The sequence below is a fragment of the Thunnus albacares genome, chromosome 20 (genome assembly GCF_914725855.1).
Source record: "Thunnus albacares chromosome 20, fThuAlb1.1, whole genome shotgun sequence".
In the NCBI taxonomy this organism is placed as follows: domain Eukaryota; kingdom Metazoa; phylum Chordata; class Actinopteri; order Scombriformes; family Scombridae; genus Thunnus; species Thunnus albacares.
This window is the reverse complement of record NC_058125.1, coordinates 14,036,675-14,050,129: the sequence shown is the minus strand read 5'-3', so window position 1 is coordinate 14,050,129 and position 13,455 is coordinate 14,036,675. Positions and strand designations below refer to the sequence as shown.

General features: G+C 39.0%; 1 protein-coding gene across 3 annotated transcripts in view; it reads left to right on the top strand.

Annotated features, from left to right (window-relative positions):
* Nucleotides 1-4,716: 4,716 nt before the first annotated feature.
* The window catches only part of plce1 (phospholipase C, epsilon 1), an 87,074-nt gene continuing 78,335 nt past the window's right edge, over nucleotides 4,717-13,455 (top strand). For 2 of the 3 annotated variants that reach the window (XM_044337093.1, XM_044337091.1), the window contains exon 1: nucleotides 4,717-4,845. The gene's annotated coding sequence lies outside the window, so the exon portion shown is untranslated. Of the gene's footprint in view, nucleotides 4,846-6,015; nucleotides 6,081-13,455 lie in introns of all 3 variants that reach the window. The other variant, XM_044337090.1, reaches the window with a different exon arrangement.

Below are 13,455 nucleotides of genomic sequence, written 5' to 3'. Positions count from 1 at the left end.
GTGCTTTCAAGCTTCTGTAAACCTGTTTCTTTTTCAGAAATCACGCTTTTTGTTTGAAATGTGTGTGAAACTTGTGGAACAGACCCAAACTGTGTAACTGTGTAGGGATGTTGTCTGTGCTTACATCATTGTCCCCAAAGCCAATGGTGTAACCCGGCTCCACTAATGACTCAATAGGTGACAATGGTACAAACTAGGCTATTGCCAAAGAACCTTTTTTTACAAACCACTGAGTCAGGTAGCTGTTGACAGTAGTACTTAGAATGGTACCTGGCTGAGTGGATTGTTGTCATTGTGTTTTTATGCATGTGTGTATGTACATGTGCATGCAGGTTATTTGTCTCTGTGAGCATTTGCGCAGGTCTTTGTTTATTTCCCCTTTATTTGTAAACAACACACGTTTGTGAGGCATTGTGCATTCATGCAGAATAGCTGTTTTGCGTTGTGTGACAATATAACCCATATCTTGCAAAACCAAGTCTCGCACCCGCTGTAGTAGGGCTAACTGCAAACAGATTGTGTTGTACACTCACTGTGAAAAATTGCTTTTTGTACTTTTTAAAAAAAAGCTCTACATTCAGTTTCAACAGGCAATCGCTATTCATTTCTACAAAGCACTAACACCTATACAATAAAGGCTACACCCATTGATTTTTTTTAAGAGCCATTATATACAAAGAACATTATTATAGGATACATTTTATTGATTTTATGTATTGGGAGAAGTAGAATGAACAATGATACTTCTACTATGATCAATACTATTGTTATCATTATCATCAGTAACAGCTGTATAATGGTAATATCTTACTACTAAACATGTAATGAACCTTTCCTGACAGCAGGGGGTGGGATCCACAAAAATACAAATTGGCTCCTGATGTTTCTTCTCATCAGTATCCTTAAATCTGTTAAAAGTTATGGTAGGTAGTTTGAAGTTATTGTACTGCAAATACTTGTGGTTCTATTAATGCTTTGCAGTCATTAACTGAATGAACAAGCTATATGATATACAGATGGGTGACAAACTAAAGGAAAAACCTCAATGAATGAATGTGGAAACTTCCACACAGGTGCACTGCATGGTAAAATTAAGCAATTAACATCCAGTCATGCTCTGTGGCATGTATAAAAATGCTGAACAGGCCTAGTTAATTCTGATTTTGTATCAAGATGGCAAGAGGAAAAGATCTAAGTGACTTTGAAAGAGGGTTCATTGTTCGGGCACAGACGGTGGGAGCCTCAGTCACAAAGACTGGCCGTGTTTCAGCTGGCTAGTGTTTCAATAGGAACAGTTACTAAAGTGACATCTTCATTTAGATCTATGGGAGGTAGGTTGCAGGTAGGGTTGCAATGCATAAACCCCTCATTACAAAGATGAATGCACATCTGAGAGTTCAGTGGTGAAAAAAGCGATATGGTTAGATGAGTCATCCTTCAGCATATTCTAGACAAGTGGGCGAGTGCATGTGTGGCGTACACCAAGAGAACGATACAGGCTTTAATGCTTGGTCCATTTGTCCCCTTAAAGTGAAGGGTCAATGCAAATCAATACAAAGTTGTTCTTAGTCATCACCTTTATCCTATGATGAAACATTTCTATTGTGATGGGATTGTTCTCTTCCAGGATGACAATTTCCCATCCACAGGGTATGAGGGGTCACTGAATGGTTTTATGAGTATGAAAATCAGTCATGGCTAAGACACTTTATGTAAGTTTTTCCTTTGATTTGTCACCCGTCTGTATTTTTCACTGGAGACATTTTGACTTGTCATAGCAGGAAAAGCACAGGTGGAACTGATAACATTAACAATGGCTCAGCTCCACTCAAGTGTCCAAGGTATATATATTTTCAAAGTGACTATATACCAGACTCATAAATTTAGATAAACTAAATGTGATTCAGCCATCATATATGTTATTTATTGCACCTATGCTTTTCCTGCTTTGACATGTTAAAAGTCTTTCATAAACTATCCAGAAGTCAGTGTGTAAAATTGCATTAAGCAAGGTTCACATTTGATTTAATAGGATAGTCGTTTAATTAAAATCAAATGTATATTGCAAGACAAAGCCAAACAACCAATGGGAGATGTAGTTCAGGTTCATTTTGCAGTTTGCTTTCGAGAAGTTTATTTAGAAGAGAAAAAAAGAAACAGTCAACACTTACAGTGTCAGATAAGGTCAGAGGTGTGTGTCCAAGATAGCCTCAAAAGATTAAGTTATCATTATATGCACACATGCAATCTTTGGATTTCTCTCATAGGCCTATCTGTGTTTGTGTTTGTGTGTGTGTGTGTGTGTGTGTGTGTGTGTGTGTGTGTGTGTGTGTGTGTGTGCCTCCCGACACAGAAATATCTCCTTTCATCAAGCTTTAAAACTGTGTTTACCTTCAACTTATAAAAAGATAAAACCAAGATAAGTTTCTGATCAAAGTCTCTCTCTTCTTTATCTCCTTTCTATTTTTCTTCTTGGTTGGAGTTCCTCTTTCCATAGTCCCTAATTCACTTCATTTTATTTTCCCTTTAACACACTTGTGGTACATCACTTGAATGTAATTCTGCAATGCATAAAGTTGCATTGTATCAGATGTAATAAACAGGTAAACATGAAGATATGTATGGACATTGTCAATACACGTTGGACTACATTTACATCCCTATCTTGCCATCAATAAAATGACACAACCATGACGTTGCAGGACTTGATGGTGCTAGATAGGACTTTGGACAAAGTCAGATGAAAGTGTGTCACTTAGAGCACATGTTAGTATGTAATGAAGATAGATAGCTAATAATGGAAAAGTAACCCGCCCTCCTTTTTATCAGAAACTGGGGATTCCCAAAGGTTTGAGCGCTCCTGGGTGGAGGAGGTTTGGAAGAAAGGAGGGATTGCACATTCCTGTCGGATGGCATAAGACCTTCCATCAGTGGAGCGGCAGGGAATTGGAAAATAATCCCTCATTTTCCAAGTTGAAATAAATGCAGTTATAGGCCGTGAAGTGGAAGGGGCATCACTCTTTTGCGCGTGCTCCCGCTGTCTCGGGGGGCGTGTGGCGGTGCGTTCACAGGCGAAACTACTACACAACTGAAACGGTCTCTTTTACTTTCAGAATTATAAAGCAATAAGGCAATCAAGAGATAAATGAAACCACATGTCATGTATTTACTGCGCACGCAACTTCAAGAACACATTAAGCTACATGATCTATTAAAATGTTTTCTGCTCCAATTAACCTGTCTTAGCTCCAGACAATATCGTAATCACATGCGGACTCCGGCACATCTGGCTCAAGATCGGCAAAAAAAATTGTAGGCCAGCATCGACTGAAAGCGGTTTGGTCAAGTAGTCAAAAATTTAGAGACCTTAAATATGCAGTGTAATCGCACTAAAACTAATTATTTGGGGCTAAAAGGAAACGATGTAGCCTATAGGACACGCTGCATGTGAACGTCTGGGAATTGTTGCCAGACATTCCAATGTAGTGACACACACACACACACACACATACACACGCGCGCGCACACGCTAACACACACACAGACACACACACACACACACACACACACACAAACTCTCCGAGTTATTGTCCTCCTGTCCGCATATCAGTGGCTACTGCCGCTTTCGCGTGCTGTTGGATATATTGGAATTTTGTAATTAGACGTTATAAAATAGCCACGACAAGACTGGTTCAATTCATATAATAATTAAAAAAAAGTTTTTACAATTACCCTGACAAAAGAACGCGTGCTCTTGCTTTCAAGATCTCATCAAGTACTGTGTGTTTGTTTATTACTGTAAACACAACTTTATTTAGGGATAGTTGCATTGTATCAGATGTAATAAACAGGTTTGTTTGTTTGTTTTTTTTTTTTTTAGGATTTTCCCAATTTTATATATGTACGGACTGACAAATTGGACTAAAGAGCACGGTCTAGACGAGCTCTATGTGAAAGGTGCCTTCTGTTGTGATTTGGCGCTATATGGATAAAATTGACTTTACTTGACTTGATATATTTATTCCTGAGACTATGAATTGAATGAATATGAATCATGAAATTGAAAAAAAATCTTTGCTACGTAATACAAATAAGCCCACTTAAATAAAAATCTATTTCCTACAGTATCTGCTGCTGCCAGTGGTGATACTGAGATCCTTTATTGTAAAAGTTCTGCATTCAACATTTTACTAAATTAAAAGTGCATAAGTGATATCACCAAAATATTGGCTTCTTAATGTATGGAAAGTAAAATCACTCATTATTGAATGAATCTGGTGTTAAGCATGTAGTAAAAATTGCAATATTTTTCTACTGAAATAAATGTAGTTGAGAAATTCAGCATAAAATGGAAATACACAAGTAATGTACAAGCACCTGGTTTTTTTTTTTCATATATGGCATCAACCTGCCAGGGACTGCACATGAAAATTAGCCTGTGTGGCTAAATCTGGCACATTTACATGATGGACCCAAGTGCTCATGTTAACTAACATGTATTGTCCCTTCTTAAATAAATATAAACATAAAAACCTCGAGTACAAGTGGCCACTGAAGCCCACTTAAATCGTAAAACTAATCAAAAAAGCCACTCAGAAATTCATGTTATGTGGTCAATTTGACAAAACCACATCAACTTCAAGTTAGAATGTAAAAAATCCGAGGAGCACCTGAAGGCATCAGGGAAAAGAGAGCGGTTTCCCTCCGTAGCGCGAGCTGCTGCATCAACTGTACCTCCGCGAGACTTGTGTGAAGCGAGTCAACGAAAACTTAGCAGAACATGTGTTGAAATAGCCGGTATGCGGACTTTTGACGGGTGCTGACTGGATACGACTACACTGGTTGGTAAGTTTGTACCACGGCATCCCGAAACTGTCACCTCAGCAGAAGTTTAGACACGTTTTTTCAGGCTTAGCGTTGCATGAGTCTCTCGGTCGGGTGTACGGTTTGTTATGTGAGGTTGCGTACGGTGTCAGTGACTCCCAAAACTGTCCAGGCACCCCGAAGTCGCTCAGAATATTATATAATATTAATGTTATTGCATGTACTTGGAGTTGCATGCGGGGGAACTGTGGATGTTAGCTTGACTCGGCACAACTTACTGAAATAACCTTAGAAACCCCTTTCTACTTCGAAACGGAGAATATGGGGGCTCTATCGTTGCTGCTATTTGCCTTTTTGAGGGAGCTGCAACACCATAAAACTTGTTGGTATTTACTGACACTGAATATTGGCACTCATTCACTTTGAATGTGATTCGCCTAGTCGGCAGGTAAGGTGTTTAACAGTTTTTGTTTCTGTGTGTTTACATGGTCCTCTAGGCATCCCTCCGGGGACTGTGACCTTTAACCCCGTTTTGTTTGTGTTGTTAAAGTGACGATTGGTTTAAATTGGAGATCAAACACTTCCAAATGGAAATGAAAGCGAATTACTTCTCAGATGAATCCAATCCAGATCAGAAACACTAAAAATAAATAAATAAATTTAAAAAAAAGCACAGGAATTGTGCCTGCTGGTGTCTGTGGTGCAGAGACACATGGGCAGCTTATGAATAAATACAATCCATATGACAGTCTGACACACACTAACAGGATCACAGGACCTTGTTTACAGTGCAAAGTGAGAAGCCACATGAAGAAAATTCATCTCACTGTGACTATGATTCTATAGTGAGACTTAGTGTCAAAACTGGCACTTTTTTCAATCTAAAACACTTGGAACATCCTTTTTATATATTAGTTAAATATTTACCAGACAAAATGACAGTGTGTTAAAGGGCATGTCTATGTTTGACTTCACCTCTCCCCAAGTGTCTGTTTGTTTCCATTGTGCATACTTACACCGCATCCAGTCATCGTGTGTGCTCCAGCATCATGTCAGCTGTTACAGCAGTTGGAGAGAGAAGGTGTGTCGATGTCCTGACAAAGAGATCTGTAACAGACAGGGATGGGAGACTGGTTGGACTTGTTGTTTCCGATCTAGCTATTCTCTGTATTTGTGCTTCCTCTCTTCCAGAAACCCCTTTAAGTGCTTCAATGTTGTGGAGCTGTGGAGCCGCTCAAGACATTGCAGTTTTTCTGGTTTGTCTTTGCTCTGCCGCTTTAAGTCATTAAACTTTGTTATCTTCTGCGTATTGGTATTCCAAGTTGTTTGCTGTCTTTATTAAAGGATGAACCTGCAGCTGCCAATCTGACATGGAAATTGTTGATCCTTGATAACCGCTGTAGTGTTACGGGTATTGAAATTCAAGTGGTTTTCCTCTTTAGCTGTTCCCAAGTTGATCTTCTGACACAAGTCTTGCGTTCAGTAATTTAGATAAGATGTGTTATCATGAACAAGTTGTAACACAAGACATTTGAGGATGTCGTCTTGGGTTTTGGGAAACATTTATTGACAGTTTTCACCATTGTCTGACATTTCAAAGACCAAACAACCAATCAATCAATTGAGAAAATAATCGACAGATTAATCAATTAATAATCTAGATCTATAATCCAGATCGCACTAAACAGAGAGTCTTGCTTTGGTGCTGCAACCAGATTTCAATAAAGTGGCTGCACAGAATGAACACTCTAGTGAAATTTTGATGGTAGTTAGCCATATGTTTTGTGATTGCTGTACACTTACATAACATCGACTCTGTTCCCAACAACGTAATCTGCTCCTGAAACCAAAAAATAATGGCAGATGGCACAAAGCAGACTATAAACTAGTTCATGTAACGTTCATCAACAGCAACAGGAATGTTATTCGTGAAAACCTTTTAACTGATGGCCACAAGGTCACAGAGAATGTTTTGCACTATCGCCATCATTTTTACTGGCGTGTCTCACCTTTTGTTATGCCTCTTTCTGTTATTATAGCCACACACAGACACAAACACACACTCAAAAAGACAGGTACCGGTGTCTTTCTCTTTTCAAGTCCAGCAGCCTCCCTTCCCCATTTTGAGTCATCTTTTATTGTCTTTGTTAACATGCACACACTAGCATTCGCACACTCATTCACCGTGAAAATACAGTCACCCCTTCTTGAGTCAGCCCTCTCCCTCTTGTTGTTACACTGATACACACACACACACACACACACGCACACACACACACAGAACCTCTCTCTCTTTCTGTACAGTTTCCACTGGCGTCTCTCTCTGCCCTGCCCTCTAATCAAAGCCATATGTTCTCCAGGTCCCTCGCATGAAAAGTCTGTTCTGTTTGCAGCACTTTTCGCAGCATTAACCGGCCTCTCATTTTGTTATTGACAGAGCGAGTCTGTGTTGAAAATGAAAGGTAACCTGCAGAGGGGTTGCAGGCTGTCGTTTCATCCCTATTCTTGTCTTTTCTTCGTGGAAAGGTAGATCGTTTTCTCTCGCTTTACCCCTTAATGACGATGGAGTCTCTTGACATGCTCATGTGTGTTTCCCATGCAGCTGTGTCGGTATTTGTGAGCTGTCTGTGTGGCTGGTTTGATAAAATCCTCATGAATTAAAGTAATTTCATTCCTCGGCCTTGGTAATTCCTGACAGATCACAGCGTTAAAGATTTTCAGGGTGTGTAGGCCCACGTTGCCAACTTATTAGTGTAACCCTTTGCCAATTTGGCCTCATTATCTGACCATGACTAATATAAGCATAACCAGCACCCTTGTTCTGTGGGGACCTACCAGGAACAGACATGTGACTCATTTTGGGTCCTTACCCAAAAGTTTAGAAGCACTTGCCTCAAATGAAGAGTAATATTTGTGCCCTTATTTCTCCAAATAAATGCAATGCCATCCTGTTTATCTGGTTATGGATAAAGTTCACATTCTGTTCAGCTAATCTTTCTTCTGTGACATTTACAGGCAAGCAGATGGAAAGTGTTTTTTCCATCAGTTCTTACCCACTTGCTGTGATTTTCTGCCCAAAGCTGGCTGGGCTTGACACTCAAGAGTTCGGGCCAATTCGAGCTCTTTGAATTCGCTCAAGCTTCACTCAGGTTGGGATTCAAAAGTTTGTTGAATTGCTTTCCTCAGTCGAGGCACTATTTAATTGTTCCCATTGTAAAAATGAATAATAACAGAAGTATGAAGAATGTAATTTGACTTTTCACGTGTTCTTTTTTTAAGTTTGTTGTCGATGGTTGACTGTCATGTGTAATTAAATCCACAATTCACAGCACAGTTAATGTCCACTGGTTGTTAATCCATCAGCAGTTTGAGGTTGTTTTAGATTATGTTTTTTAATAAAAATCAGCCATTAGCAGCGTTTTGGCTTATTGAACGCTGCAGCGATTCAGTGTTGGGTAGGGTTGAAATGCCATGTCAGTTTTTTGATTGGACTTTTGTTTTTATTGGTGGATTTTTATTGGTACTCTAAAGCACATGCCATCACATCTCACCCTTTGTCCAGGTCTTTGCGCTTCATGGTAACAGTTTCTTTTCAATGGCGACCAGTTTAAGGAATGTGATTGTATTGTAGTCATATGATGCGTCTTTTCTTTCTGACCCTCAGCGTTAAAGAAAGAGGGGGATGGGGGGGGGGGGGTCCTTTGCATGTAGGGGGCTTATTCTACCTCAGTTTTAAAGAGAACTGTGCAGGGTTTTCTGTAAGTGCATTTAATGCCTGATGGGACGTTTACTGATACAATAAAAATCTCTTTTATTCCTGTTTTAATGTCTGCTAAGCTCTTAATAAGCCATCAGTGTACACTGTGGTTTGGAGCCATCTAAGAACATGATGCATAAATTGTTGGATACTCTGCCCCGTTGGTTACTGTTGTTTTCGCAGGACAAATTTACTTTATGGTAGCTGGCATTAAGTATGGCTATACAAATATTTGCATGTTTTTTTCCAGGTTATATTTGTTAATAGTAATGTAATAAATTGTGTTACTTGACTCACTTGTCTATCAAAAGGAGTGTTTTAGATTTAGCATAGTACTAATAGTCACCTTTTTAGTCACACCTAAGTATTCTAAAAACTTAGATTTCATTCACAAATCTGCCTCCTTGTCTTCATTTACATCTCCCCTTTGTGACTGAGAAGATTTTCTAGTGGAAATCTGCGTTGTTACTGCGTGACTGTTACTTCGCTTGCAGACGCGTGACACCAGTTGGAGCGTCTATCTATTGTAGTCTCACAGAATAGCTTTTTTTTTTTTTTTTTCCCTGTGACCCCTTCACAACAGAAAAGGGGATTCCTTCTCTCCCTGACCTGCTTATTATGCTGGAGGAATGCTAAAGATCCAGTGCTGAATCTGAGTGTGAAGTATTTAGCAGTGTTTTGGAGGCTCAGGAGGATAAGTGGCATTTCAGCTCCGTTTGAATCCAGCTCTCATTTTACATTTTCCACATCTCCTACTTTCCTTTATCCATCCCACTGTGTTGTAAAAGAAAGTCTTAAATATGAAGTGTGGAGGTTATTACCAATAACCCATGTGTACCTCACTGATCAGGGCTTTACTTTCTTGTGCTGCATGTGAAGTAGGACCTAATCACATACCAGGCTGTGAGTCATCGTTTGGATGAGTTGTGAAATAATCCCTCATGAATGAACATTAGAAAAAGGCTTTTATGCGAGAGTGAAGGCCCCCCGTTGAAGGGATAAACACTGATTTAGGACAGGGTTTGAAAAACTATTCCAGTCCTGGGACCCAAACTCATTAAAACAAATTGTTACTCATTTTGATTGAAGACCCATCAGATAAAAATGTTATTAATCACACGGGGCATGAGTGTTTCCATCATTTCAATTACTAGTTGAATGTCTCAACTTGGAAACAAAACGAGGTCCACTTTAGAGTTGTGTAACTTCAAATTCATGAATTGATGAACTAACTTGTCAACAGTTGCGTACTCACTCAACAAAGAAAAACAAAGCAGTATTGACTTCCCATTGCAGTCCTATTTTTTTTGCCTCCTTTCCACTGTAAGTCCAGTATTCACCGCTATTGTATCCTTCCTCCCCTTGGAGCAAGAAATGACACTCCACATTGCATTGGCAGTTTATCACTTAACCAAGATCATAAAGGAGACCTTATTAGGACTGCAACTAACGATTATTTTCATTCAAGACTCTAAGGTGACATCTTCAAATGTCTTGTTTTGTCTGGCCGACAGTCCAAAACCCAAAGATTTTCAGTTTTCTATCATGAAACCCCCAGAAAAAATGTACATTTAAGAAGCCGGAACTGATTATCAAAATTATTGCCAATTAATTCAATGGAATAATTGGTTAATCGACTAATTGTTGCAGTTCAGAGATGCCGGCAGATTCACTAAAACTCTCTGGTAATACATGAGACTTCACAGGTGTTCATGTGACAAGTACAAGTCTCCGTATGCATGTCCTTGCTACATGGAGATACTGTAACATGGCCTGTATGTTATGTGGGAACAACTGACACACACACAAAAATACAAAAAGTTATTCACAGTGTTTTAACCATCTGATTCTGATTATATCCAGTTTTCTTCAGAACTGTCAGAGGTGCTGAGATCATCTCCTTTTGCATTCATCAACATGTGTTACACTTTATTGCAGCATGGGAAAGGTTGGATCTCAATGCACAGTGTACCTAACAGTTTTCTTTTAAAACAAGATGGGCAGTAAACTGTCTGTCCTTATTTTACCATGTCTTTTAGCCGCGAGGTTAAGATTACAGCGTTTTGCCCCAGCTTTTATTGAAGTATTCAAGCCCTTTTAAACCAGTATACAAGCTCATTTTTGAGGCATTTGTCACTTTGGAAAAAAAAAAAATGCCTCCAGTATCTTTTTAGTATTCTACAATTGAGAGGATTGATCCTGTCTGTGATAGTCTGAACTACATATAGTGTTGTATAGTGTTTTGTAGTATAAAAACCAACATCATCAGGAGTGTAAGTGCACGTTATGTAGTGCACCTGTGAGCAAAATGAAGCACAGCCACAAATTAGCATGATAAAAGGAGCAAAGGAATTAGACGTGGATTAGGAAAATCAATTCATAATCCTTGTTTGGAAGTTAGTGTGCTTTTGTTTATGTTTGGGATGTTGTGCCGTGTTTACACCATCAAGATGCTTCGGGTTTTTAATTCCAGCTCTAAAAATGAGGTCATTTCGGGTCATCAAGGCAAATTTTGTTTCAAACGTTTGATGTTGCCAGGCAAAAATAAGAAAAGAATAAAGTGCTCATGGATCATGGTTCTTAGTCATCTCAGTAAAATTTGTGGATCAAGAGTGTCGGGATGATTATGCTAATTTCTGTCCGCTGTGTATATTGATCTTGTGCTCGCAGATATCTTTTGTGTATTTGTTACTTGATTTCATTCCAAAACGAGATATCTACACACATTGTTGCAAAATCATTGAAATCAAGAAAATTGTTTGGCATTATATAATTACAGTTAAGATTATTTATGAGTTATTATATTGAAAGTTTATCGTCACTTATCTTAAAAAAATGTATTTTTATACCAACATAGATATACAGTATCTCATTTAGAATAGAAACCATTCACTAATAGTGTCTGGAATGAAATAGTTGTGTGTGTCACTGGACCGTTAAGATATATGCCGATAAATTATATACAAACTTCAAAAACACAATCTGATTGGTTGCTGACTGTGCAAGGCCCATCCCTTCATATCATTCTTTCACTCACACACACACACACACACACACACACACACACGCACGCACACTCATTCGCTCTCTCCCTCTCTGTCTCTCACTCATTTGTCCCGGATTGAGCAGAATCTTGAATGACCAGGAAAACCTGAAGTATTTGATTTACAAAACTTTTTTTTAAAGAGGCATATACCTACATTAAATGTAAGTATTGTCATAAAATTATATCCAAATACTTTAAACTTAAAATTCGTGCTATTTCATAGGACAGGATGCCTGACATAAAGAGTTGTGCTGGACAATAATATTCTTTATAATACATCTAGTGAAGTAGAAGTGATTGAGGGTTTTCTTGGTCAGTGCACTTGTCAGTCAGTGTGACCTGGTTTCCTGTGTGTATGCGTGTGTGTCTGCCTGTCTGTGTTTTTGGCCCAAGGCTGAGATTTAGACGGGAAGAGCCATTTGCTTTCCCGGACAGGGTCACAGTTCAGCTGATAACAAGAGCTACTTTGAACTGTGTGTGTGTGTGTGTGTGTGTGTGTGTGAGTGAGTGAATTGTTTTTCAGGTTTTGTAACCGCAGAGATTTAATCATTCTTTTTTATTACTTACCGTTCTGCAGTGTGTAAATTTCACTCTTACAGGCCTACTTTGTAGTTATGGTGTAAAGCTGTCTTAATTATTGCTGTTTATTTGCTAGTTCTGCAAATTATAAGAATTAAATGCACAGCCATGGAGGAAAGACACTAAATGAGCAGCTGTAGCACAACTAGGCTATTTCAAACCTTACTTTAGATCCACACGCTTCCATGTTAAGTAAACACAGTGTGGAAGTGCTATCCTGTTGCTAATTTCAGAGTGTTTTTAAATTAGCTTGATGGCATTCACAGCTGTCTATCATGCCTCAAGGCACATGGCTTCGGGATTTAAAGTTACAGTATGCAACCTCTTGCCTCGAGTAACCAAAATGTTATGCTAGTACTGCCCTCCTGACCCATAATTGGATAGGTTCATGCCCTTACATGCGTCACGTGTCACTTTGCATCCTGAAATGACATCAGCCTTAACGTGACAGCCATCATCCCCACGGCCGCGACTGAAGCCACAGATGGTCACCAATTAGAAAACTGATGTCAGTCTCTTACATGTTTTTAATCATGACTTTTCTGCAGCACATTTAGTTTCACTTTCATGTCTTATTACTCCCTCTAATTTTAGTATTTGCCAAGACTTGCCTGTGCTTTGGCTGCTTATCTCACTTCCATGACCACACCCCATCTCAATGCAAGTTGCCCATAACAAATTATACTTTACATACCAAACTGGATTTTGGATTTTAGGCAGTTGGGAATGTAGGCATGTAAACACAGGCTCACAGAGAGATGAACACAGATTACATGTAATTTGTTCATTATTATGGTAAATATAAAAAGAAAAAACAGTCACATGCTTATGATTTGTTTCATATCTAGCATGAGTAGCAACCATAACACAGGCACCGGGGAGAAATACACTGTCAAATGTAGTTGCGAAAACGTTTTGCACATATGCTTTGCCAACATTTGATACATCTGGTCGGACCTGTTTTTTCGCTGTGACACATGCCAGCGAGATTCTTCCTGTTACGGACTTGAGTGGGCTCTCACCACTGTGACGAACGGAGTACTCCAAAAATGTGATCTGACATGATTGTTGATGACTTGCTGATGATGACACGGGCCTCTGAAAACTGACTTTTGAGTAGTTTAACCATGATAAAGCATCTTCCCTGTAAACATTCAAAAAAAATGGAGATGAAAAGGTTCTTCGCTGTATTTTGTCAGAGGTGTTGAGAGAAACCACCTTCAGCATGTTATTAGATTTGAATGTGTTT